Below are 23,110 nucleotides of genomic sequence, written 5' to 3' on the forward strand. Positions count from 1 at the left end.
TTCAGACGAAACTTTGCACGTGTCATAGTGGAGACCTCACGAGCCAGAGCCAGCTTTCTGACATCATAATGGGGCCTCAGAGATAAAAGCCTGGGCCCAGGCAGTGTTGGTCAGTGCTGCTCAGCAGGCAGCACTGGACTGGATTAAAGCTGATACAAGGTGTGAAAGGAGAAGGGGTGGCAGTGGGCATGCACTTACTGCTGCTGCTGCTGCCAGTGTTTGCACGGCAGGAGGGCATTTGGGCGTTGCCAGGAAGGCGTTTTTATGTCGATTCCTCCTCTTTCAGCACTGCATTGTGGTGCAAGCAAAAGAAGCAAAACGCGCGGCACGTTCGGGTTATCGCTTCTCGGCCTTTTGGCTACGATCAAGTGTAGTATCTGTTCTTATCAGTTTAATATCTGATACGTCCCCTATCTGGGGACCATATATTAAATGGATTTTTAGAACAGGGAGATGGAAATAGAGCTTGCTCTGTCCACTCCACGCATTGACCTGGTATTGCAGTATTTCCAGGACCGGTGCACCCTTTCCTTATGTGTTTACTAAAATCAGATTCCAAAAGTGCTTTTTGTGTTTGCCATTGTTTTTGTCTTTCGGATGGGATCTCCCCTTTTAATCCCATTATTTCAACACCTGTTGGACAATGCATTTGTACAGTCATGTGTGATAATGAGCTAATTTATTAAATGCAATTAATTAATACATTGCCACCTCTTGTTTTGTGTCGTCTGTGTTTCTGTGTTTCCGGCATTTCACATTGGAACAGCTCATTCACCTTCCTTGTCTTCTCTCCGCCCTCCCTCCTAGGTAGGTTAAAGAGCTACACCTGAGCCAGCCACTGATTGATGCAGCACCATAGTCAAATAGTGGAGTGGAGTAGGGGAACAGCAAACAGCCATTAAAGCAGCCAGCCCGCCCGCCCGTCACAATGGACCTACCTGTGTACACTAGATGGATGTGATGGAATGTACTGTGGTCCCTACATTTCAAGAAGAAGTAAAAATTGCAGTTGCAACAAACCCTTGCTTGCCTACAAAGAGAGCAGCAATTTGGATTTGTTACTATGTTACCTGGAAGAATAACAAACTGTGCAAGGATGGAGGTTGTAGGAGCAAGGAGAACAAGTTGTCTGTAAAGTTGGTGGATGCCTATTTTCCATTTTGCAGTCCCTTGTCTCCCTCTTGTGGCCTCCTGGAGGCAACTAGCTGTGCAAAAAAAAGACAGCCTGGGGGCCGGCTGTTGCAGTGTTGCCCTCTCAGGCAACACTGAGTGACTGACTGAGCCGCACCGTCTTATATAAAGTTCAGACGGAACTTTGCACGTGTCATAGTGGAGACCTCAGGAGCCAGAGCCAGCTTTCTGACATCATAATGGGGCCTCAGAGATAAAAGCCTGGGCCCAGGCAGTGTTGGTCAGTGCTGCTCAGCAGGCAGCACTGGACTGGATTAAAGCTGATACAAGGTGTGAAAGGAGAAGGGGTGGCAGTGGGCATGCACTTACTGCTGCTGCTGCTGCTGCTGCTGCTGCTGCTGCTGCCAGTGTTTGCACGGCAGGAGGGCATTTGGACGTTGCCAGGAAGGCGTTTTTATGTCGATTCCTCCTCTTTCAGCACTGCATTGTGGTGCAAGCAAAAGAAGCAAAACGCGCGGCACGTTCGGGTTATCACTTCTCGGCCTTTTGGCTAAGATCAAGTGTAGTATCTGTTCTTATCAGTTTAATATCTGATACGTCCCCTATCTGGGGACCATATATTAAATGGATTTTTAGAACAGGGAGATGGAAATAGAGCTTGCTCTGTCCACTCCACGCATTGACCTGGTATTGCAGTATTTCCAGGACCGGTGCACCCTTTCCTTATGTGTTTACTAAAATCAGATTCCAAAAGTGCTTTTTGTGTTTGCCATTGTTTTTGTCTTTCGGATGGGATCTCCCCTTTTAATCCCATTATTTCAACACCTGTTGGACAATGCATTTGTACAGTCATGTGTGATAATGAGCTAATTTATTAAATGCAATTAATTAATACATTGCCACCTCTTGTTTTGTGTCGTCTGTGTTTCTGTGTTTCCGGCATTTCACATTGGAACAGCTCATTCACCTTCCTTGTCTTCTCTCCGCCCTCCCTCCTAGGTAGGTTAAAGAGCTGCACCTGAGCCAGCCACTGATTGATGCAGCACCATAGTCAAATAGTGGAGTGGAGTAGGGGAACAGCAAACAGCCATTAAAGCAGCCAGCCCGCCCGCCCGCCCGTCACAATGGACCTACCTGTGTACACTAGATGGATGTGATGGAATGTACTGTGGTCCCTACATTTCAAGAAGAAGTAAGAATTGCAGTTGCAACAAACCCTTGCTTGCCTACAAAGAGAGCAGCAATTTGGATTTGTTACTATGTTACCTGGAAGAATAACAAACTGTGCAAGGATGGAGGTTGTAGGAGCAAGGAGAACAAGTTGTCTGTAAAGTTGGTGGATGCCTATTTTCCATTTTGCAGTCCCTTGTCTCCCTCTTGTGGCCTCCTGGAGGCAACTAGCTGTGCAAAAAAAAGACAGCCTGGGGGCCGGCTGTTGCAGTGTTGCCCTCTCAGGCAACACTGAGTGACTGACTGAGCCGCACCGTCTTATATAAAGTTCAGACGGAACTTTGCACGTGTCATAGTGGAGACCTCAGGAGCCAGAGCCAGCTTTCTGACATCATAATGGGGCCTCAGAGATAAAAGCCTGGGCCCAGGCAGTGTTGGTCAGTGCTGCTCAGCAGGCAGCACTGGACTGGATTAAAGCTGATACAAGGTGTGAAAGGAGAAGGGGTGGCAGTGGGCATGCACTTACTGCTGCTGCTGCTGCTGCTGCTGCTGCCAGTGTTTGCACGGCAGGAGGGCATTTGGGCGTTGCCAGGAAGGCGTTTTTATGTCGATTCCTCCTCTTTCAGCACTGCATTGTGGTGCAAGCAAAAGAAGCAAAACGCGCGGCACGTTCGGGTTATCGCTTCTCGGCCTTTTGGCTAAGATCAAGTGTAGTATCTGTTCTTATCAGTTTAATATCTGATACGTCCCCTATCTGGGGACCATATATTAAATGGATTTTTAGAACAGGGAGATGGAAATAGAGCTTGCTCTGTCCACTCCACGCATTGACCTGGTATTGCAGTATTTCCAGGACCGGTGCACCCTTTCCTTATGTGTTTACTAAAATCAGATTCCAAAAGTGCTTTTTGTGTTTGCCATTGTTTTTGTCTTTCGGATGGGATCTCCCCTTTTAATCCCATTATTTCAACACCTGTTGGACAATGCATTTGTACAGTCATGTGTTAGGGATCTGCCAGGTACTTCATCTAGCTATACTCCTGGGATTAATCAATCCACACCTGAGGCCAGACCTGCTCGACTGACACCATCTCCCACCAACCAGGGTGGCAGGCTCAGGAGTGGGAGAGCCTATCGCGGCCTGGTCTCTCGGAGTTAGCTCCGCCCCCTGCCCTTTATTACCTGCCCTGTGCTCTCCCTCAGTGCTTGTAATTCTTTTGGATTCCTGGCCCCACTGCTGCTTGCTCCAGCCTGCTTCTGCCGTGCTTCTGCCTTGCTGCAGTTCTGCTTGACCTGCTTGCTTGCCCTGGCTTGCTTCTGTCTCCGTGCCTGCTCGGGTGTACTCACTTCGTCCTGGTCCTGACTGTTCGTTCGCCGCCCCGTTTCCTCGTGGCGTTCCGTGGCTACTGCCCCTTCCCTTGCGTGTTCCCTGTTTGTCTTCCTTTGCACTTAGCCAGCGTAGGGACCGCCGCCCAGTTGTACCTCGTCGCCTAGGGCGGGTCGTTGCAAGTAGGCAGGGACAGGGCGGTGGGTAGATTAGGGCTCACTTTCTCTTCACCTCCTTCCTGCCATTACATAATTACAAGCCCTTACCTAGTCTACCATTTCTCCTACGCTGACGCTATCATGGACCCCCTTGAGAACCTGACCCAGCAGATGCAGGGCCTCTCCCTACAGGTCCAGGCCCTGGCCCAAAGGGTCAATCAGGGTGACGCTGCTTTAGTAGTACCCCTCACCTCACCTCTAGAACCCGACCTCAAGTTACCTGACCGGTTTTCAGGGGACCGTAAGACGTTTCTCTCCTTCCGGGAGAGTTGCAGACTGTATTTCCGCCTAAAGCCCCACTCCTCAGGTTCCGAGAACCAGCGGGTGGGTATGATCATATCCCGACTCCAGGAAGGGCCCCAAGAGTGGGCCTTCTCCTTGGCTCCTGACGCCCCTGAACTTTCCTCTGTTGATCGTTTTTTCTCTGCCCTCGGACTCATTTACGACGAGACTGACAGGACTGCTTTAGCCGAGAGTCAGCTGGTGACCTTACGTCAGGGTAGGAGACCGGTTGAGGAATACTGTTCTGATTTTAGGAAGTGGTGCGTAGCTTCTCAGTGGAACGATCCGGCCCTAAGGTGCCAGTTTAGGTTAGGATTATCTGACGCCCTGAAGGATCTGCTGGTTAGCTACCCCTCGCCTGACTCCCTTGACCAGGTTATGGCACTAGCAGTACGACTTGATCGACGTCTCAGGGAACGTCAGCTAGAACGCTTCAGTGTGCTCCCCTCTGACTTTTCTGCGATTCCCCCCGAGGTCCCGTCTCCTCGCCCCTCCACGGAGGACTCGGAGGTACCTATGCAACTCGGGGCCTCCATGTCCCCTCGACAACGTAGGGAGTTTCGCAGAATGAATGGTCTCTGCTTCTACTGTGGGGACGACAAGCATCTACTGAACACCTGTCCCAGGCGCAAGAATAAGAAGCCGGAAAACTTCCGCGCCTAAGTGATCATCGGGGAGGTCACTTGGGCGCACAGGTATTTCCCGTTAATGTGAAACGCAATAACATTTTGCTTCCCTTTCAGGTCTCGTTTGCTGGCCGGTCTGCCACGGGCAGTGCTTTCGTGGATTCTGGCTCATCTGCTAATATCATGTCTGTGGAATTTGCTATGTCTCTAAAGATGCCTTGTATTGATTTACCTTATCCCATCCCTGTAGTAGGAATCGACTCAACCCCCCTTGCTAATGGTTATTTTACTCAGCATACTCCTGTTTTTGAACTCCTGGTTGGCTCCATGCATTTGGAGCAGTGCTCTGTACTGGTGATGCAGGGATTATCGTCTGATCTGGTATTAGGTCTTCCCTGGTTGCAGTTGCATAATCCCACATTTGATTGGAATACTGGGGATCTCACCAAATGGGGTAATGAATGTCTTATGTCATGTCTTTCTGTTAACTCTATTTCTCCCCGGGAGGAGGTAAACACGCTTCCTGAGTTTGTTCAGGACTTCGCCGATGTGTTTTCTAAGGAGGCCTCCGAGGTGTTGCCCCCCCATAGAGATTACGATTGCGCTATCGATTTGGTGCCTGGTGCCAAGCTTCCTAAGGGTAGGATATTTAATCTTTCATGTCCTGAACGTGAAGCGATGAGGGTGTATATCCAAGAATGCCTGGCCAAGGGTTTCATTCGCCCCTCGACTTCTCCTGTAGGTGCTGGCTTCTTCTTCGTGGGGAAGAAGGATGGTGGTCTTAGGCCGTGCATTGATTATCGTAACCTGAATAAGGTCACCGTAAGGAACCAGTACCCACTTCCTTTGATTCCGGATCTTTTTAATCAGGTTCAGGGAGCCCAATGGTTTTCTAAGTTCGATCTACGGGGGGCATATAACCTTATCCGCATCAAAGAGGGGGATGAGTGGAAAACTGCGTTCAACACACCCGAGGGTCATTTCGAATACCTGGTCATGCCCTTTGGGTTGTGTAATGCCCCTGCTGTCTTCCAGAATTTTATTAATGAAATCCTGAGAGAGTACCTGGGTAATTTTCTTGTTGTGTACCTTGATGACATACTGGTGTTTTCCAAGGACTGGTCCTCCCACGTGGAGCATGTCAGGAAGGTGCTCCAGGTCCTTCGGGAGAATAATCTGTTTGCTAAGACTGAAAAATGTGTCTTTGGGGTACAGGAGATACCATTTTTAGGGCAAATCCTCACTCCTCATGAATTCCGCATGGACCCTGCCAAGGTTCAAGCTGTGGCGGAATGGGTCCAACCTGCCTCCCTTAAGGCGTTACAGTGTTTTTTAGGGTTCGCCAACTATTACAGGAGATTTATTGCCAACTTCTCGGTCGTCGCTAAGCCTCTTACGGACCTTACCCGCAAGGGTGCCGATGTCCTCCATTGGCCCCCTGAGGCCGTCCAGGCCTTTGAGACTCTCAAGAAGTGCTTTATCTCGGCCCCCGTGCTGATTCAGCCCAACCAAGAGGAGCCATTTATTGTGGAGGTTGACGCTTCCGAGGTGGGAGTGGGGGCCGTCTTGTCCCAGGGTACCAGCTCCCTCACCCATCTCCGCCCCTGTGCTTACTTCTCTAGGAAGTTTTCGCCCACGGAGAGTAACTATGATATTGGTAACTGCAAACTTCTAGCCATTAAATGGGCTTTTGAGGAGTGGCGGCACTTCCTGGAGGGGGCCAGACACCAGGTAACGGTCCTTACGGATCACAAGAATCTGGTTTTCCTAGAATCGGCCCGGAGGCTTAATCCTAGACAAGCTCGGTGGGCACTATTCTTTACCAGATTTAATTTCTTGGTTACCTATAGGGCTGGGTCCAAGAATATTAAGGCTGACGCTCTGTCACGTAGTTTCATGGCCAATCCTCCTTCCGAGAAGGATCCCGCTTGTATTTTACCCCCTGGTATAATCGTCTCTGCCACGGATTCTGATTTAGCTTCTGATATCGCGGCTGATCAGGGTGCAGCTCCCGGGAACGTCCCTGGGGACAAACTGTTTGTTCCCCTGCAATACCGGCTGAGGGTACTCAGGGAAAACCATGACTCCGCTCTATCTGGTCATCCTGGCATCTTGGGCACCAAACACCTCATTACCAGAAACTATTGGTGGCCTGGGTTGCCTAAAGATGTTAGGGCTTACGTCGCCGCTTGTGAGGTTTGCGCTAGGTCCAAAACCCCTAGGTCCCGACCTGCGGGCCTACTACGTTCCTTGCCCATTCCCCAGAGACCTTGGACCCATATCTCCATGGATTTTATCACCGATTTGCCTCCATCTCAGGGCAAGTCGGTGGTGTGGGTGGTAGTCGACCGCTTCAGCAAGATGTGCCACTTTGTGCCCCTTAAGAAGCTACCTAACGCCAAGACGTTAGCTTCTTTGTTTGTGAAACACATCCTGCGTCTCCATGGGGCCCCAGTCAATATCGTTTCTGACAGAGGGGTACAATTTGTTTCCTTATTTTGGAGAGCTTTTTGTAAAAAGTTGGAGATTGATCTGTCCTTCTCCTCCGCCTTCCATCCCGAAACTAATGGCCAAACGGAAAGGACCAACCAATCCCTGGAACAATATTTAAGGTGTTTCATCTCTGACTGTCAATTCGATTGGGTCTCATTCCTTCCCCTTGCTGAATTTTCCCTGAATAACCGGGTCAGTAACTCGTCAGGGGTCTCCCCGTTTTTCTGTAATTTCGGGTTTAACCCAAGGTTCTCCTCCGTCTCCCCTGGTTGTTCCAATAATCCTGAGGTAGAGGAGGTTCATCGGGAACTGTGCACTGTCTGGGCCCAGGTTCAGAAGAACCTAGAGGCGTCCCAGAGCGCACAAAAGATTCAGGCGGATAGTAGACGTTCTGCTAACCCCCGGTTTGTCGTCGGGGATTTGGTCTGGTTGTCGTCCAGGAACTTGCGCCTTAAGGTCCCGTCCAGGAAGTTTGCTCCCCGATTTATTGGACCTTATAAGATCATTGAAGTCCTCAACCCTGTATCCTTCCGTCTGGAGCTCCCCCCATCCTTTCGCATACATGACGTCTTCCATGCCTCCCTCCTTAAACGCTGCTCCCCGTCCTGGTCCCCCTCGAGGATACCTCCTGTTCCCGTTCTCACCCCTGAGGGGGTGGAATTCGAGGTGGCCAAGATTATGGACAGTAGGATGGTCCAGGGCTCCCTCCAGTACCTGGTCCATTGGAGAGGATACGGGCTGGAGGAGAGGACTTGGGTACCTGCCCGTGATGTTCAGGCTGGGGTATTGATCAGGAGGTTCCACCTCCTCTTCCCCACTAAACCGAGTCCCCTTAGTAAGGGTCCGGTGGCCCCTCATAAAAGGGGGAGTACTGTTAGGGATCTGCCAGGTACTTCATCTAGCTATACTCCTGGGATTAATCAATCCACACCTGAGGCCAGACCTGCTCGACTGACACCATCTCCCACCAACCAGGGTGGCAGGCTCAGGAGTGGGAGAGCCTATCGCGGCCTGGTCTCTCGGAGTTAGCTCCGCCCCCTGCCCTTTATTACCTGCCCTGTGCTCTCCCTCAGTGCTTGTAATTCTTTTGGATTCCTGGCCCCACTGCTGCTTGCTCCAGCCTGCTTCTGCCGTGCTTCTGCCTTGCTGCAGTTCTGCTTGACCTGCTTGCTTGCCCTGGCTTGCTTCTGTCTCCGTGCCTGCTCGGGTGTACTCACTTCGTCCTGGTCCTGACTGTTTGTTCGCCGCCCCGTTTCCTCGTGGCGTTCCGTGGCTACTGCCCCTTCCCTTGCGTGTTCCCTGTTTGTCTTCCTTTGCACTTAGCCAGCGTAGGGACCGCCGCCCAGTTGTACCTCGTCGCCTAGGGCGGGTCGTTGCAAGTAGGCAGGGACAGGGCGGTGGGTAGATTAGGGCTCACTTTCCCTTCACCTCCTTCCTGCCATTACACATGTGTGATAATGAGCTAATTTATTAAATGCAATTAATTAATACATTGCCACCTCTTGTTTTGTGTCGTCTGTGTTTCTGTGTTTCCGGCATTTCACATTGGAACAGCTCATTCACCTTCCTTGTCTTCTCTCCGCCCTCCCTCCTAGGTAGGTTAAAGAGCTGCACCTGAGCCAGCCACTGATTGATGCAGCACCATAGTCAAATAGTGGAGTGGAGTAGGGGAACAGCAAACAGCCATTAAAGCAGCCAGCCCGCCCGCCCGCCCGTCACAATGGACCTACCTGTGTACACTAGATGGATGTGATGGAATATACTGTCGTCCCTAGATTTCCAAGAAGTAAGAATTGCAGTTGCAACAAACCCTTGCTTGCCTACAAAGAGAGCAGCAATTTGGATTTGTTACTATGTTACCTGGAAGAATAACAAACTGTGCAAGGATGGAGGTTGTAGGAGCAAGGAGAACAAGTTGTCTGTAAAGTTGGTGAATGCCTATTTTCAATTTTGCAGTCCCTTGTCTCCCTCTTGTGGCCTCCTGGAGGCAACTAGCTGTGCAAAAAAAAGACAGCCTGGGGGCCGGCTGTTGCAGTGTTGCCCTCTCAGGCAACACTGAGTGACTGACTGAGCCGCACCGTCTTATATAAAGTTCAGACGGAACTTTGCACGTGTCATAGTGGAGACCTCAGGAGCCAGAGCCAGCTTTCTGACATCATAATGGGGCCTCAGAGATAAAAGCCTGGGCCCAGGCAGTTTTGGTCAGTGCTGCTCAGCAGGCAGCACTGGACTGGATTAAAGCTGATACAAGGTGTGAAAGGAGAAGGGGTGGCAGTGGGCATGCACTTACTGCTGCTGCTGCTGCTGCTGCCAGTGTTTGCACGGCAGGAGGGCATTTGGGCATTGCCAGGAAGGCGTTTTTATGTCGATTCCTCCTCTTTCAGCACTGCATTGTGGTGCAAGCAAAAGAAGCAAATCCTGTCTTGCTTCCTCTCCGGCCTTTATTCACCTCCCGCTTAGTAGCTGTGAGTGTGTGTGAGCCTGCAGGGCCCCATGGAATTGCCTAGGAGTAGGCTGAATCGCTGCAAGGGGTGAACAGCAGTATTGGGCAGGCTCGGTCAACGCGCGGCCCGTTCGGGTTATCGCTTCTCGGCCTTTTGGCACGATCCCGTGTCAAGAGGAGGTCAGCATGTCATGCCCTTGGCCTTTTGGCATCGCCACTTCGGTGGCTTAAGCCAACTGCTGCTATAAGGGGGTAGGCTGGGTGATCAACTGTCGAGCGATCATGGGAGCTAGGCTTCGATACGCTGGGATCGGGGAAACCCGGATCAAGAATGGATTTGGCATTGACGTACCCTTGAACAAGAAGGACCTTTTTTCATTGAAACACCTGGTGAATGAAGTCATTTTCAAGACCCTCAACGTGAGTAGGAACGACATCCTTTGTCTTCAAGATCCCAGAGGTAATCGCTTCACTTTGGTTCTTAAAAGTTTGAATGCTTGTTACAACTTGTATGCCGCAATTAATGCTAACTTGCAAAACCCTGGGTTGGATGGACTTATCTTCACCGTTTTATATAACAACGATGTTCCACTGGTTGTTTTGATGTACAATCCTTATGTGATGGTGGATGATATTACTTCCTTCTTAAAGAAGTACTGTTCTTACGTCAGCTATTCTCACCAGGTGTTAAATGCTGAATCCCTCTGGACAGGGAAGCATAAATTCTTTGTGAGATTTGAGGAGGATCCTTCAGGGCCTCTGGGTGTGAAATACCCTCCTAGGAATTTTGCCATCGGCCGGGACAAAGGCTACTTATTTTTTCCCCAGCCTCCTGTGTTTTGCAGGAAATGTAAAAGATATGGCCATGTTCATGAAGATTGTACGCAAGAAGGTGTTACATGTAACAAATGTAATCAGGACGGTCACCTGGCCAAGGATTGCAAAAACCCAATTGTGTGTAACATGTGCAGCATTGTGGGTCATGCCTTTAAAGACTGTCCAGAGCGTGCTAAAAACAGAAGGGTTAGGACTCTGGCGGAAGTAGTTGCAGGTGAACCTGGCAGTATGAGGTCTAATGTGATTCAGGGCCCAGCTGCCCCGGGAACTGAGGAGTCAGTGCCTGCCCAGGTGTCTGATGGGACTCTCCCTGAGTTAAATCGGTCTGGAAATACGCTGGCTGATGAAATGGAGGTAGCACCTGTTGAGAAAGACCTGCCTCACCCCTCTGATGACCTGACTGGGTTAAGAGGTGATGGGGAGGTGGATGGTTCTTTATCCAAATCACCTGTCTTTTCCTGGGAAGGAATTCTGGTGGACCAACAAGGTGAAGGTGGTCAAGGGGACTTTTCAACTGCACTTGTGAGGCCTTCTGAGGAGGAGGAAGGAGGTTCATCTTCTAAGAGACTTCGCACCATGTTGTCTCCTCTGAGTGAAGATGGAGTGAGCCCGGATAGGGGAGTCTACCCCATTTCTCATTTTCCTGAGGACTTTCCTTTTTTAGGAGAAGACGTGGACAAAGCTATCTTTGTGTCCGGTTGTCAGCCACCAGGAGGTGTAGGCTGATTAAACAGTGGGGTATTGGTGGATATCTACGGAAAAAGATCAAAATATGGACTCCAAAATTACACTTAATGTCTTATCCTTGAATGTCAGGCAAATTACATCAAAGCCTAGACGTGCTGTTGTGCTGGACTATGTTAGGAATCTTGGGGCAGAGATCATATGCCTGCAAGAGTGTGGTATATCTGAGTCACTGGGGGAGGGGGATTGGCCATATGGGCAGTATGTCTGGTCAGGATCTACTTCCAATAAGAATGATGGGGTGGGGATCCTATTAGGAAATATGGGTATGGATCTGGAGAGTTATACAGTGGTGGAAACAGGTAGATGTGTAATTGCAGTGGTATGTTGCAGGGGAGTTAGGGTTAGGGTGGTGAATACTTATTGTCCTATAGATAGAGCAAAAAGGCTGGCGTTGTTGGAAAAGCTAAGTTTGTTCTTACCTGGAAGGATTCCTACCTTTTTTTTGGGAGACTTTAATTGTTCTTTTGATGGGGATGGTCTGGATGTAACTGGGAAAAAGCTTAACCAACTTATATCTGATTTTTCTTTTATAGATGCAGCCGAATTGTCATTGGGTAAACCACCACCGCCAACATATAAATCAGATAGAGGGGGTATTGAGTCAAGAATTGATCGTATTTGCATATCTAAGGGTTTAGTGTGTAATAAGATGGTTCAGAATGAGGTACCTTTTTCAGACCATGTATGTTTACGGGTATGGGTGGAGGTAAGTAGTAAACTTTGTTTTGGGAAAGGGGTGTGGAAGTTGAATACTAGATTATTGGAGGATGTTGAAGTGATGGATGAGTTCAAACGAAAGTATGATGTGTGGAAGGGAGAAAAAGATAGTTTTGTGGATGTGCTTAAATGGTGGGATTGGATGAAAGGGCAGATTAAAAAATTTTTTGTGAGATGGGGATACAAGCAGGCTGCTAGGAAACGTAACCAGTATAAGGAATTGAATATTAGGATAGAATGGTTGCGGAAGATGGGTGAGAAGGGAATTGATTTGAGTGATTTGCTAGAGGAGGCAAGGAACGAGTTAAAGCAAGTTTTGGAAAGAAAGGGAAAGGAGATTATTTTTAGGTCTAAAGTGGAGTTCTTAGATAAAAATGAAAAATGCACAAGGTTTTTTTTCAAGAAAATGTGTGGTAAGAAAGATGATATGGATGAAATTGTTAATGCGAAGGGGGAGCGTATAGTGGGTATGGATGTGTTAAAAGTGGTGGAATCGTTTTATTCAGAACTATATGGCAAAAAGTGGATTGATATCGGGTTGATGGATGAAGTTTTGAATGGTTTGGAAAATGTTCTTAGAGAGGAGGATTGTGTGGGGTTGAATGAGGATGTAACGTCTGAAGAAGTAAAGAAAGTGATAATGAGTGCGGGGAAAAATAAAACACCTGGTAAAGATGGTATTCCTGTGGAATTTTATGTGAAGGCCTGGGAGATAATAGGGTTGGATTTGGTGGAAGTATGTAAGTTTATATGGGATAAGGGGGTTTTGTGTGAGTCTATGAAAGAGGGTGTGATTGTTTTGATTTATAAGAAAGGGGATAAGAAGTGTTTGGGTAATTGGAGACCGATTTCACTGCTGAATGTGGATTATAAATGTTTTAGTAAAATTTTGGCTAATCGTATGCGTGAGGTGGTAGGAAAGGTTGTGGGTGAAGACCAAGTCTGTGCTGTGCCAGGTAGGAGTATGTCTGATAATTTGGTTTTGCTGAGAGATTTGATTGGTGACTGTATGAGTAGGAAACAGAAGTGTATGATGCTTGCGTTAGATTTCGAAAAGGCGTTTGATAGAGTGTCGCATGTGTTTATGTTTGCTGTACTTGTTAGGATGGGCTTCCCAGTGAGGTTTTTGGAAGGTGTGAAGTGTTTGTATAGGGATGTGTCAAGTGAAGTGTTGGTGAATGGTAATTTAAGTTCAAAAGTATGTGTGAGATCTGGGGTAAGACAGGGGTGTCCTATGTCCCCAGTTTTGTTTATTTGTGTGATCGAAAGTTTGATGTGTTTGGTAAGAAAAGATAAAGTGGTGAAAGGTTTTTTGATCCCAGGGAGTGGAGGTAAATACGTTAAAATTCTGGGTTATATGGATGATGTTGTGGTTATGAGTGATTGTATGGCTGGGTTGAATAGAGCAAAATTATGGTTGGATTTTTTTTGTGGGGCATCAGCTTTTAAGGTGAATTGGGATAAGTGTGTCTTTAAGTGCTTTGGGGATAGGAGGGTAAGTATGGAGGGAGTGAGGAATGAAGTGGGTGCAGTAAAAGTGTTGGGGATACAGTTTAATGAGGACTTGAGAGGGAATGAGAGTTGGGATGAATGTGGCAAGAGGATTGAGAAGAAATTGAATTTTTGGAGACTTAGAGACCTGACTTTATCAGGGAAGGTGTTGATAATTAAGACAGTGATTTTGCCTATTTTGGTTTTTGTGGCTAGTATTTTTCCCTCCGCTAGTAGGAAAATCAAAAAGTCAGAGAAAATGGTGTTTACCTTTCTGTGGGGAAGTCAAATGGAAAAGTTGAAGCGTGAGTATGTTTATAAGTCTTGTGAGAATGGAGGTTTGGATTTTCCGAATGTGGAGGTCTTTCTTGGGTTAAATTATATTAAAACAGTGGTGGGGCTCTTGGGGAAAGGAAATAAGAGTGCGTATATGGTAAGGTATATGGCCGGTTGGATGCTTTATGGGTTAAATTGGTTTAAGAGAGACGCTACTGTGCCTGTTGCTTATGTATGTCCGGTATGGTATGTTGTGATTGAAAGGTTCATTAGGAAATATGATTTGATTGCAGTGCCTATGGGTGGGTTTCTGGATAAGAAGGCTGTGCTAAAAAGATTGTGTGTGAATGAGGTTGTGTGTAACATTGTGGGTTTGCGAGGAGAGGATGTTGTGGATACTTGGAAGAAGTTAGGCGTGAGAGGTATGTCCAATAGACAAAAGGACATAGTGTGGATGGCGTTGCATGATATATTGCCTGTTAGAGATGTGCAGAGGAGGAGAATGCTAGTTAGATTTGAGGTGTGTCCAAGGGTTGGGTGTAATTCACGGGAGACTGTTAGGCATCTTTTTTGGGACTGCAATTATTCGTATGAGGTATGGAGGAGGATGGGTGGCGTCTGTAAGGAGTTAGCTGGGGTGAAGTTTGTGGATTGGAAGGTTGCGATGTTTGCTATAGGGGCTTGTAACAGAGTAAGTGATAGGATCTTATGGTTGATTATGGCGTGTATAATGGAAAGCTTATGGGATGTACGTAATTTAGGTGTTTTCAAACATAAGTGGGTACCCATTGGTGAGTGTGTGAGGATGGTTTTGTCAAGACTATACGTAGTCTATCGTTGGGATAGTCAGTGCGGTGGTGGTATAGACGCAGAGGGGATATGGAAATTTAAGAAGTGGAGAAGGTTGGTGAAATATAGCTAATTGATAAGATTTATTCCTGTTTTATTTTTGTTCTTCACAATCCTTTCTGTGTCTTGATTATTATTGTTTGGAATAAAATAGCCATGATGATGTACGACTAAGGCAACTTATGCCTTAAAATGCAAAATGGTTTGTGTACTGTTGCTTTAAGTTAAACTGAATGGTTTTAAAAAAGAGAAAAAAAAAAAAATCTGTTCTTATCAGTTTAATATCTGATACGTCCCCTATCTGGGGACCATATATTAAATGGATTTTTAGAACAGGGAGATGGAAATAGAGCTTGCTCTGTCCACTCCACGCATTGACCTGGTATTGCAGTATTTCCAGGACCGGTGCACCCTTTCCTTATGTGTTTACTAAAATCAGATTCCAAAAGTGCTTTTTGTGTTTGCCATTGTTTTTGTCTTTCGGATGGGATCTCCCCTTTTAATCCCATTATTTCAACACCTGTTGGACAATGCATTTGTACAGTCATGTGTGATAATGAGCTAATTTATTAAATGCAATTAATTAATACATTGCCACCTCTTGTTTTGTGTCGTCTGTGTTTCTGTGTTTCCGGCATTTCACATTGGAACAGCTCATTCACCTTCCTTGTCTTCTCTCCGCCCTCCCTCCTAGGTAGGTTAAAGAGCTGCACCTGAGCCAGCCACTGATTGATGCAGCACCATAGTCAAATAGTGGAGTGGAGTAGGGGAACAGCAAACAGCCATTAAAGCAGCCAGCCTGCCCGCCCGCCCGTCACAATGGACCTACCTGTGTACACTAGATGGATGTGATGGAATGTACTGTGGTCCCTACATTTCAAGAAGAAGTAAGAATTGCAGTTGCAACAAACCCTTGCTTGCCTACAAAGAGAGCAGCAATTTGGATTTGTTACTATGTTACCTGGAAGAATAACAAACTGTGCAAGGATGGAGGTTGTAGGAGCAAGGAGAACAAGTTGTCTGTAAAGTTGGTGGATGCCTATTTTCCATTTTGCAGTCCCTTGTCTCCCTCTTGTGGCCTCCTGGAGGCAACTAGCTGTGCAAAAAAAAGACAGCCTGGGGGCCGGCTGTTGCAGTGTTGCCCTCTCAGGCAACACTGAGTGACTGACTGAGCCGCACCGTCTTATATAAAGTTCAGACGGAACTTTGCACGTGTCATAGTGGAGACCTCAGGAGCCAGAGCCAGCTTTCTGACATCATAATGGGGCCTCAGAGATAAAAGCCTGGGCCCAGGCAGTGTTGGTCAGTGCTGCTCAGCAGGCAGCACTGGACTGGATTAAAGCTGATACAAGGTGTGAAAGGAGAAGGGGTGGCAGTGGGCATGCACTTACTGCTGCTGCTGCTGCTGCTGCTGCTGCCAGTGTTTGCACGGCAGGAGGGCATTTGGGCGTTGCCAGGAAGGCGTTTTTATGTCGATTCCTCCTCTTTCAGCACTGCATTGTGGTGCAAGCAAAAGAAGCAAATCCTGTCTTGCTTCCTCTCCGGCCTTTATTCACCTCCCGCTTAGTAGCTGTGAGTGTGTGTGAGCCTGCAGGGCCCCATGGAATTGCCTAGGAGTAGGCTGAATCGCTGCAAGGGGTGAACAGCAGTATTGGGCAGGCTCGGTCAACGCGCGGCCCGTTCGGGTTATCGCTTCTCGGCCTTTTGGCACGATCCCGTGTCAAGAGGAGGTCAGCATGTCATGCCCTTGGCCTTTTGGCATCGCCACTTCGGTGGCTTAAGCCAACTGCTGCTATAAGGGGGTAGGCTGGGTGATCAACTGTCGAGCGATCATGGGAGCTAGGCTTCGATACGCTGGGATCGGGGAAACCCGGATCAAGAATGGATTTGGCATTGACGTACCCTTGAACAAGAAGGACCTTTTTTCATTGAAACACCTGGTGAATGAAGTCATTTTCAAGACCCTCAACGTGAGTAGGAACGACATCCTTTGTCTTCAAGATCCCAGAGGTAATCGCTTCACTTTGGTTCTTAAAAGTTTGAATGCTTGTTACAACTTGTATGCCGCGATTAATGCTAACTTGCAAAACCCTGGGTTGGATGGACTTATCTTCACCGTTTTATATAACAACGATGTTCCACTGGTTGTTTTGATGTACAATCCTTATGTGATGGTGGATGATATTACTTCCTTCTTAAAGAAGTACTGCTCTTACGTCAGCTATTCTCACCAGGTGTTAAATGCTGAATCCCTCTGGACAGGGAAGCATAAATTCTTTGTGAGATTTGAGGAGGATCCTTCAGGGCCTCTGGGTGTGAAATACCCTCCTAGGAATTTTGCCATCGGCCGGGACAAAGGCTACTTATTTTTTCCCCAGCCTCCTGTGTTTTGCAGGAAATGTAAAAGATATGGCCATGTTCACGAAGATTGTACGCAAGAAGGTGTTACATGTAACAAATGTAATCAGGACGGTCACCTGGCCAAGGATTGCAAAAACCCAATTGTGTGTAACATGTGCAGCATTGTGGGTCATGCCTTTAAAGACTGTCCAGAGCGTGCTAAAAACAGAAGGGTTAGGACTCTGGCGGAAGTAGTTGCAGGTGAACCTGGCAGTATGAGGTCTAATGTGATTCAGGGCCCAGCTGCCCAGGGAACTGAGGAGTCGGTGCCTGCCCTGGTGTCTGATGGGACTCTCCCTGAGTTAAATCGGTCTGGAAATACGCTGGCTGATGAAATGGAGGTAGCACCTGTTGAGAAAGACCTGCCTCACCCCTCTGATGACCTGACTGGGTTGAGAGGTGATGGGGAAGTGGATGGTTCTATATCCAAATCGCCTGTCTTTTCCTGGGAAGGAATTCTGGTGGAACAACAAGGTGAAGGTGGTCAAGGGGACTTTTCAACTGCACTTGTAAGGCCTTCTGAGGAGGAGGAAGGAGGTTCATCTTCTAAGAGACTTCGCACCATGTTGTCTCCTCTGAGTGAAGATGGAGTGAGCCTGGATAGGGGAGTCTACCCCATTTCTCATTTTCCTGAGGACTTTCCTTTTTTAGGAGAAGACGTGGACAAAGCTATCTTTGTGTCCGGTTGTCAGCCACCAGGAGGTGTAGGCTGATTAAACAGTGGGGTATTGGTGGATATCTACGGAAAAAGATCAAAATATGGACCCCAAAATTACACTTAATGTCTTATCCTTGAATGTCAGGCAAATTACATCAAAGCCTAGACGTGCTGTTGTGCTGGACTATGTTAGGAATCTTGGGGCAGAGATCATATGCCTGCAAGAGTGTGGTATATCTGAGTCACTGGGGGAGGGGGATTGGCCATATGGGCAGTATGTCTGGTCAGGATCTACTTCCAATAAGAATGATGGGGTGGGGATCCTATTAGGAAATATGGGTATGGATCTGGAGAGTTATACAGTGGTGGAAACAGGTAGATGTGTAATTGCAGTGGTATGTTGCAGGGGAGTTAGGGTTAGGGTGGTGAATACTTATTGTCCTATAGATAGAGCAAAAAGGCTGGCGTTGTTGGAAAAGTTAAGTTTGTTCTTACCTGGAAGGATTCCTACCTTTTTTTTGGGAGACTTTAATTGTTCTTTTGATGGGGATGGTCTGGATGTAACTGGGAAAAAGCTTAACCAACTTATATCTGATTTTTCTTTTATAGATGCAGCCGAATTGTCATTGGGTAAACCACCACCGCCAACATATAAATCAGACAGAGGGGGTATTGAGTCAAGAATTGATCGTATTTGCATAGCTAAGGGTTTAGTGTGTAATAAGATGGTTCAGAATGAGGTACCTTTTTCAGACCATGTATGTTTACGGGTATGGGTGGAGGTAAGTAGTAAACTTTGTTTTGGGAAAGGGGTGTGGAAGTTGAATACTAGATTATTGGAGGATGTTGAAGTGATGGATGAGTTCAAACGAAAGTATGATGTGTGGAAGGGAGAAAAAGATAGTTTTGTGGATGTGCTTAAATGGTGGGATTGGATGAAAGGGCAGATTAAAAATTTTTTTGTGAGATGGGGATATAAGCAGGCTGCTAGGAAACGTAACCAGTATAAGGAATTGAAGATTAGGATAGAATGGTTGCGGAAGATGGGTGAGAAGGGAATTGATATGAGTGATTTGCTAGAGGAGGCAAGGAACGAGTTAAAGCAAGTTTTGGAAAGAAAGGGAAAGGAGATTATTTTTAGGTCTAAAGTGGAGTACTTAGATAAAAATGAAAAATGCACAAGGTTTTTTTTCAAGAAAATGTGTGGTAAGAAAGATGATATGGATGAAATTGTTAATGCGAAGGGGGAGCGTATAGTGGGTATGGATGTGTTAAAAGTGGTGGAATCGTTTTATTCAGAGCTATATGGCAAAAAGTGGATTGATATCGGGTTGATGGATGAGGTTTTGAATGGTTTGGAAAATGTTCTTAGAGAGGAGGATTGTGTGGGGTTGAATGAGGATGTAACGTCTGAAGAAGTGAAGAAAGTGATAATGAGTGCGGGGAAAAATAAAACACCTGGTAAAGATGGTATTCCTGTGGAATTTTATGTGAAGGCCTGGGAGATAATAGGGTTGGATTTGGTGGAAGTATGTAAGTTTATATGGGATAAGGGGGTTTTGTGTGAGTCTATGAAAGAGGGTGTGATCGTTTTGATTTATAAGAAAGGGGATAAGAAGTGTTTGGGTAATTGGAGACCGATTTCACTGCTGAATGTGGATTATAAATGTTTTAGTAAAATTTTGGCTAATCGTATGCGTGAGGTGGTAGGAAAGGTTGTGGGTGAAGACCAAGTCTGTGCTGTGCCAGGTAGGAGTATGTCTGATAATTTGGTTTTGCTGAGAGATTTGATTGGTGACTGTATGAGTAGGAAACAGAAGTGTATGATGCTTGCGTTAGATTTCGAAAAGGCGTTTGATAGAGTGTCGCATGTGTTTATGTTTGCTGTACTTGTTAGGATGGGCTTCCCAGTGAGGTTTTTGGAAGGTGTGAAGTGTTTGTATAGGGATGTGTCAAGTGAAGTGTTGGTGAATGGTAATTTAAGTTCAAAAGTATGTGTGAGATCTGGGGTAAGACAGGGGCGTCCTATGTCCCCAGTTTTGTTTATTTGTGTGATTGAAAGTTTGATGTGTTTGGTAAGAAAAGATAAAGTGGTGAAAGGTTTTTTGATCCCAGGGAGTGGAGGTAAATACGTTAAAATTCTGGGTTATATGGATGATGTTGTGGTTATGAGTGATTGTATGGCTGGGTTGAATAGAGCAAAATTATGGTTGGATTTTTTTTGTGGGGCATCAGCTTTTAAGGTGAATTGGGATGAGTGTGTCTTTAAGTGCTTTGGGGATAGGAGGGTAAGTATGGAGGGAGTGAGGAATGAAGTGGGTGCAGTAAAAGTGTTGGGGATACAGTTTAATGAGGACTTGAGAGGGAATGAGAGTTGGGATGAATGTGGCAAGAGGATTGAGAAGAAATTGAATTTTTGGAGACTTAGAGACCTGACTTTATCAGGGAAGGTGTTGATAATTAAGGCAGTGATTTTGCCTATTTTGGTTTTTGTGGCTAGTATTTTTCCCTCCGCTAGTAGGAAAATCAAAAAGTCAGAGAAAATGGTTTTTACCTTTCTGTGGGGAAGTCAAATGGAAAAGTTGAAGCGTGAGTATGTTTATAAGTCTTGTGAGAATGGAGGTTTGGGTTTTCCGAATGTGGAGGTCTTTCTTGGGTTAAATTATATTAAAATAGTGGTGGGGCTCTTGGGGAAAGGAAATAAGAGTGCGTATATGGTAAGGTATATGGCCGGTTGGATGCTTTATGGGTTAAATTGGTTTAAGAGAGATGCTACTGTGCCTGTTGCTTATGTATGTCCGGTATGGTATGTTGTGATTGAAAGGTTCATTAGGAAATATGATTTGATTGCAGTGCCTATGGGTGGGTTTCTGGATAAGAAGGCTGTGCTTAAAAGGTTGTGTGTGAATGAGGTTGTGTGTAATATTGTGGGTTTGCGAGGAGAGGATGTTGTGGATACTTGGAAGAAGTTAGGTGTGAGAGGTATGTCCAATAGACAAAAGGACATAGTGTGGATGGCGTTGCATGATATATTGCCTGTTAGAGATGTGCAGAGGAGGAGAATGCTAGTTAGATTTGAGGTGTGTCCAAGGGTTGGGTGTAGTTCACGGGAGACTGTTAGGCATCTTTTTTGGGATTGCAATTATTCGTATGAGGTATGGAGGAGGATGGGTGGCGTCTGTAAGGAGTTGGCTGGGGTGAAGTTTGTGGATTGGAAGGTTGCGATGTTTGCTATAGGGGCTTGTAACAGAGTAAGTGATAGGATCTTATGGTTGATTATGGCGTGTATAATGGAAAGCTTATGGGATGTACGTAATTTAGGTGTTTTCAAACATAAGTGGGTACCCATTGGTGAGTGTGTGAGGATGGTTTTGTCAAGACTATACGTAGTTTATCGTTGGGATAGTCAGTGCGGTGGTGGTATAGACGCAGAGGGGGTATGGAAATTTAAGAAGTGGAGAAGGTTGGTGAAATATAGCTAATTGATAAGATTTATTCCTGTTTTATTTTTGTCCTTCATGATCCTTTCTGTGTCTTGATTATTATTGTTTTGGAATAAAATAGCCATGATGATGTACGACTAAGGCAACTTATGCCTTAAAATGCAAAATGGTTTGTGTACTGTTGCTTTAAGTTAAACTGAATGGTTAAAAAAAAAAAAAAAAAATCTGTTCTTATCAGTTTAATATCTGATACGTCCCCTATCTGGGGACCATATATTAAATGGATTTTTAGAACTGGGAGATGGAAATAGAGCTTGCTCTGTCCACTCCACGCATTGACCTGGTATTGCAGTATTTCCAGGACCGGTGCACCCTTTCCTTATGTGTTTACTAAAATCAGATTCCAAAAGTGCTTTTTGTGTTTGCCATTGTTTTTGTCTTTCGGATGGGATCTCCCCTTTTAATCCCATTATTTCAACACCTGTTGGACAATGCATTTGTACAGTCATGTGTGATAATGAGCTAATTTATTAAATGCAATTAATTAATACATTGCCACCTCTTGTTTTGTGTCGTCTGTGTTTCTGTGTTTCCGGCATTTCACATTGGAACAGCTCATTCACCTTCCTTGTCTTCTCTCCGCCCTCCCTCCTAGGTAGGTTAAAGAGCTGCACCTGAGCCAGCCACTGATTGATGCAGCACCATATTCAAATAGTGGAGTGGAGTAGGGGAACAGCAAACAGCCATTAAAGCAGCCAGCCCGCCCGCCCGCCCGTCACAATGGACCTACCTGTGTACACTAGATGGATGTGATGGAATGTACTGTGGTCCCTACATTTCAAGAAGAAGTAAGAATTGCAGTTGCAACAAACCCTTGCTTGCCTACAAAGAGAGCAGCAATTTGGATTTGTTACTATGTTACCTGGAAGAATAACAAACTGTGCAAGGATGGAGGTTGTAGGAGCAAGGAGAACAAGTTGTCTGTAAAGTTGGTGGATGCCTATTTTCCATTTTGCAGTCCCTTGTCTCCCTCTTGTGGCCTCCTGGAGGCAACTAGCTGTGCAAAAAAAAGACAGCCTGGGGGCCGGCTGTTGCAGTGTTGCCCTCTCAGGCAACACTGAGTGACTGACTGAGCCGCACCGTCTTATATAAAGTTCAGACGGAACTTTGCACGTGTCATAGTGGAGACCTCAGGAGCCAGAGCCAGCTTTCTGACATCATAATGGGGCCTCAGAGATAAAAGCCTGGGCCCAGGCAGTGTTGGTCAGTGCTGCTCAGCAGGCAGCACTGGACTGGATTAAAGCTGATACAAGGTGTGAAAGGAGAAGGGGTGGCAGTGGGCATGCACTTACTGCTGCTGCTGCTGCTGCTGCCAGAAGAGGCTGGACGCAGCCGCAGGGTTAAGGGAAGCCGGCATGACCGTCCTGGTAGGGAAAGGGTTAATGAGGTGAGGGAAAGTTGGGTTGGAAGGAGCTGAAGGAGGGACGGGGAGGAGTTAAGGGGGACGGGGGGGGCTGTTACTGCGCTTCCCGCTGTTTCTCGGCATTGAGCCGGAAGCAGCGGGAGGAGTAACATAGAGTAAGCAAGCTCCCAGTTGCCCGGTTTTTAGAAATGGCAGAAGCCATTATGTTAGAGCGGCTGCGGGCCGCTGCTGTGCACCACGGTCCCGGATGGCTAGAGGAGACCGTGGCTGCAATAACGAGGATCCCGGACGCCGTTTCGCCACGTCGGGCACGGCGTTCGGGGTCTGTTGAAAGGGACAGGCTCCCCTCCCCCGGCCCCCTTACGAGCATGGCTATGGCGGCGGGGGGGGGAGTCGGCAACAACCGCTCCTGCGCTGGGCAGGCAGAGAGAGGTGCCAGGGGTGACGGCGATGCAGGCTGGGTCGACCCGTCCCTCTCGGCAGTCCCGACCTCCAGAGCGCCTCAGTCCGGAGGTAGTCCCGCGGACACGGCGTCGCAGAGGGAGCCCGATCCCGGACGCTGCAGGCCAGGCAGCTGGG

The 23,110-nt window shown here is 47.0% G+C and overlaps 5 non-coding genes across 5 annotated transcripts; all 5 read left to right on the forward strand.

Moving 5' to 3' along the window:
* Positions 1–338: 338 nt before the first annotated feature.
* Positions 339–529, forward strand: LOC142679566 (U2 spliceosomal RNA). The gene has a single exon (XR_012852796.1). It is a non-coding gene; the product is annotated as a U2 spliceosomal RNA (small nuclear RNA).
* Positions 530–1,661: 1,132 nt separating this feature from the next.
* LOC142679518 (U2 spliceosomal RNA) lies at positions 1,662–1,852 on the forward strand. Its single transcript, XR_012852756.1, has one exon. It is a non-coding gene; the product is annotated as a U2 spliceosomal RNA (small nuclear RNA).
* Positions 1,853–2,979: 1,127 nt separating this feature from the next.
* On the forward strand, positions 2,980–3,170 carry LOC142679512 (U2 spliceosomal RNA). Its single transcript, XR_012852750.1, has one exon. It is a non-coding gene; the product is annotated as a U2 spliceosomal RNA (small nuclear RNA).
* Positions 3,171–14,840: 11,670 nt separating this feature from the next.
* On the forward strand, positions 14,841–15,023 carry LOC142679642 (U2 spliceosomal RNA). Its single transcript, XR_012852842.1, has one exon. It is a non-coding gene; the product is annotated as a U2 spliceosomal RNA (small nuclear RNA).
* Positions 15,024–21,288: 6,265 nt separating this feature from the next.
* Positions 21,289–21,485, forward strand: LOC142679648 (U2 spliceosomal RNA). The gene has a single exon (XR_012852846.1). It is a non-coding gene; the product is annotated as a U2 spliceosomal RNA (small nuclear RNA).
* The last annotated feature ends 1,625 nt before the right edge of the window (positions 21,486–23,110 follow it).

The sequence above is a fragment of the Rhinoderma darwinii genome, assembly GCF_050947455.1.
Source record: "Rhinoderma darwinii isolate aRhiDar2 chromosome 2 unlocalized genomic scaffold, aRhiDar2.hap1 SUPER_2_unloc_55, whole genome shotgun sequence".
NCBI lineage: Eukaryota > Metazoa > Chordata > Amphibia > Anura > Rhinodermatidae > Rhinoderma > Rhinoderma darwinii.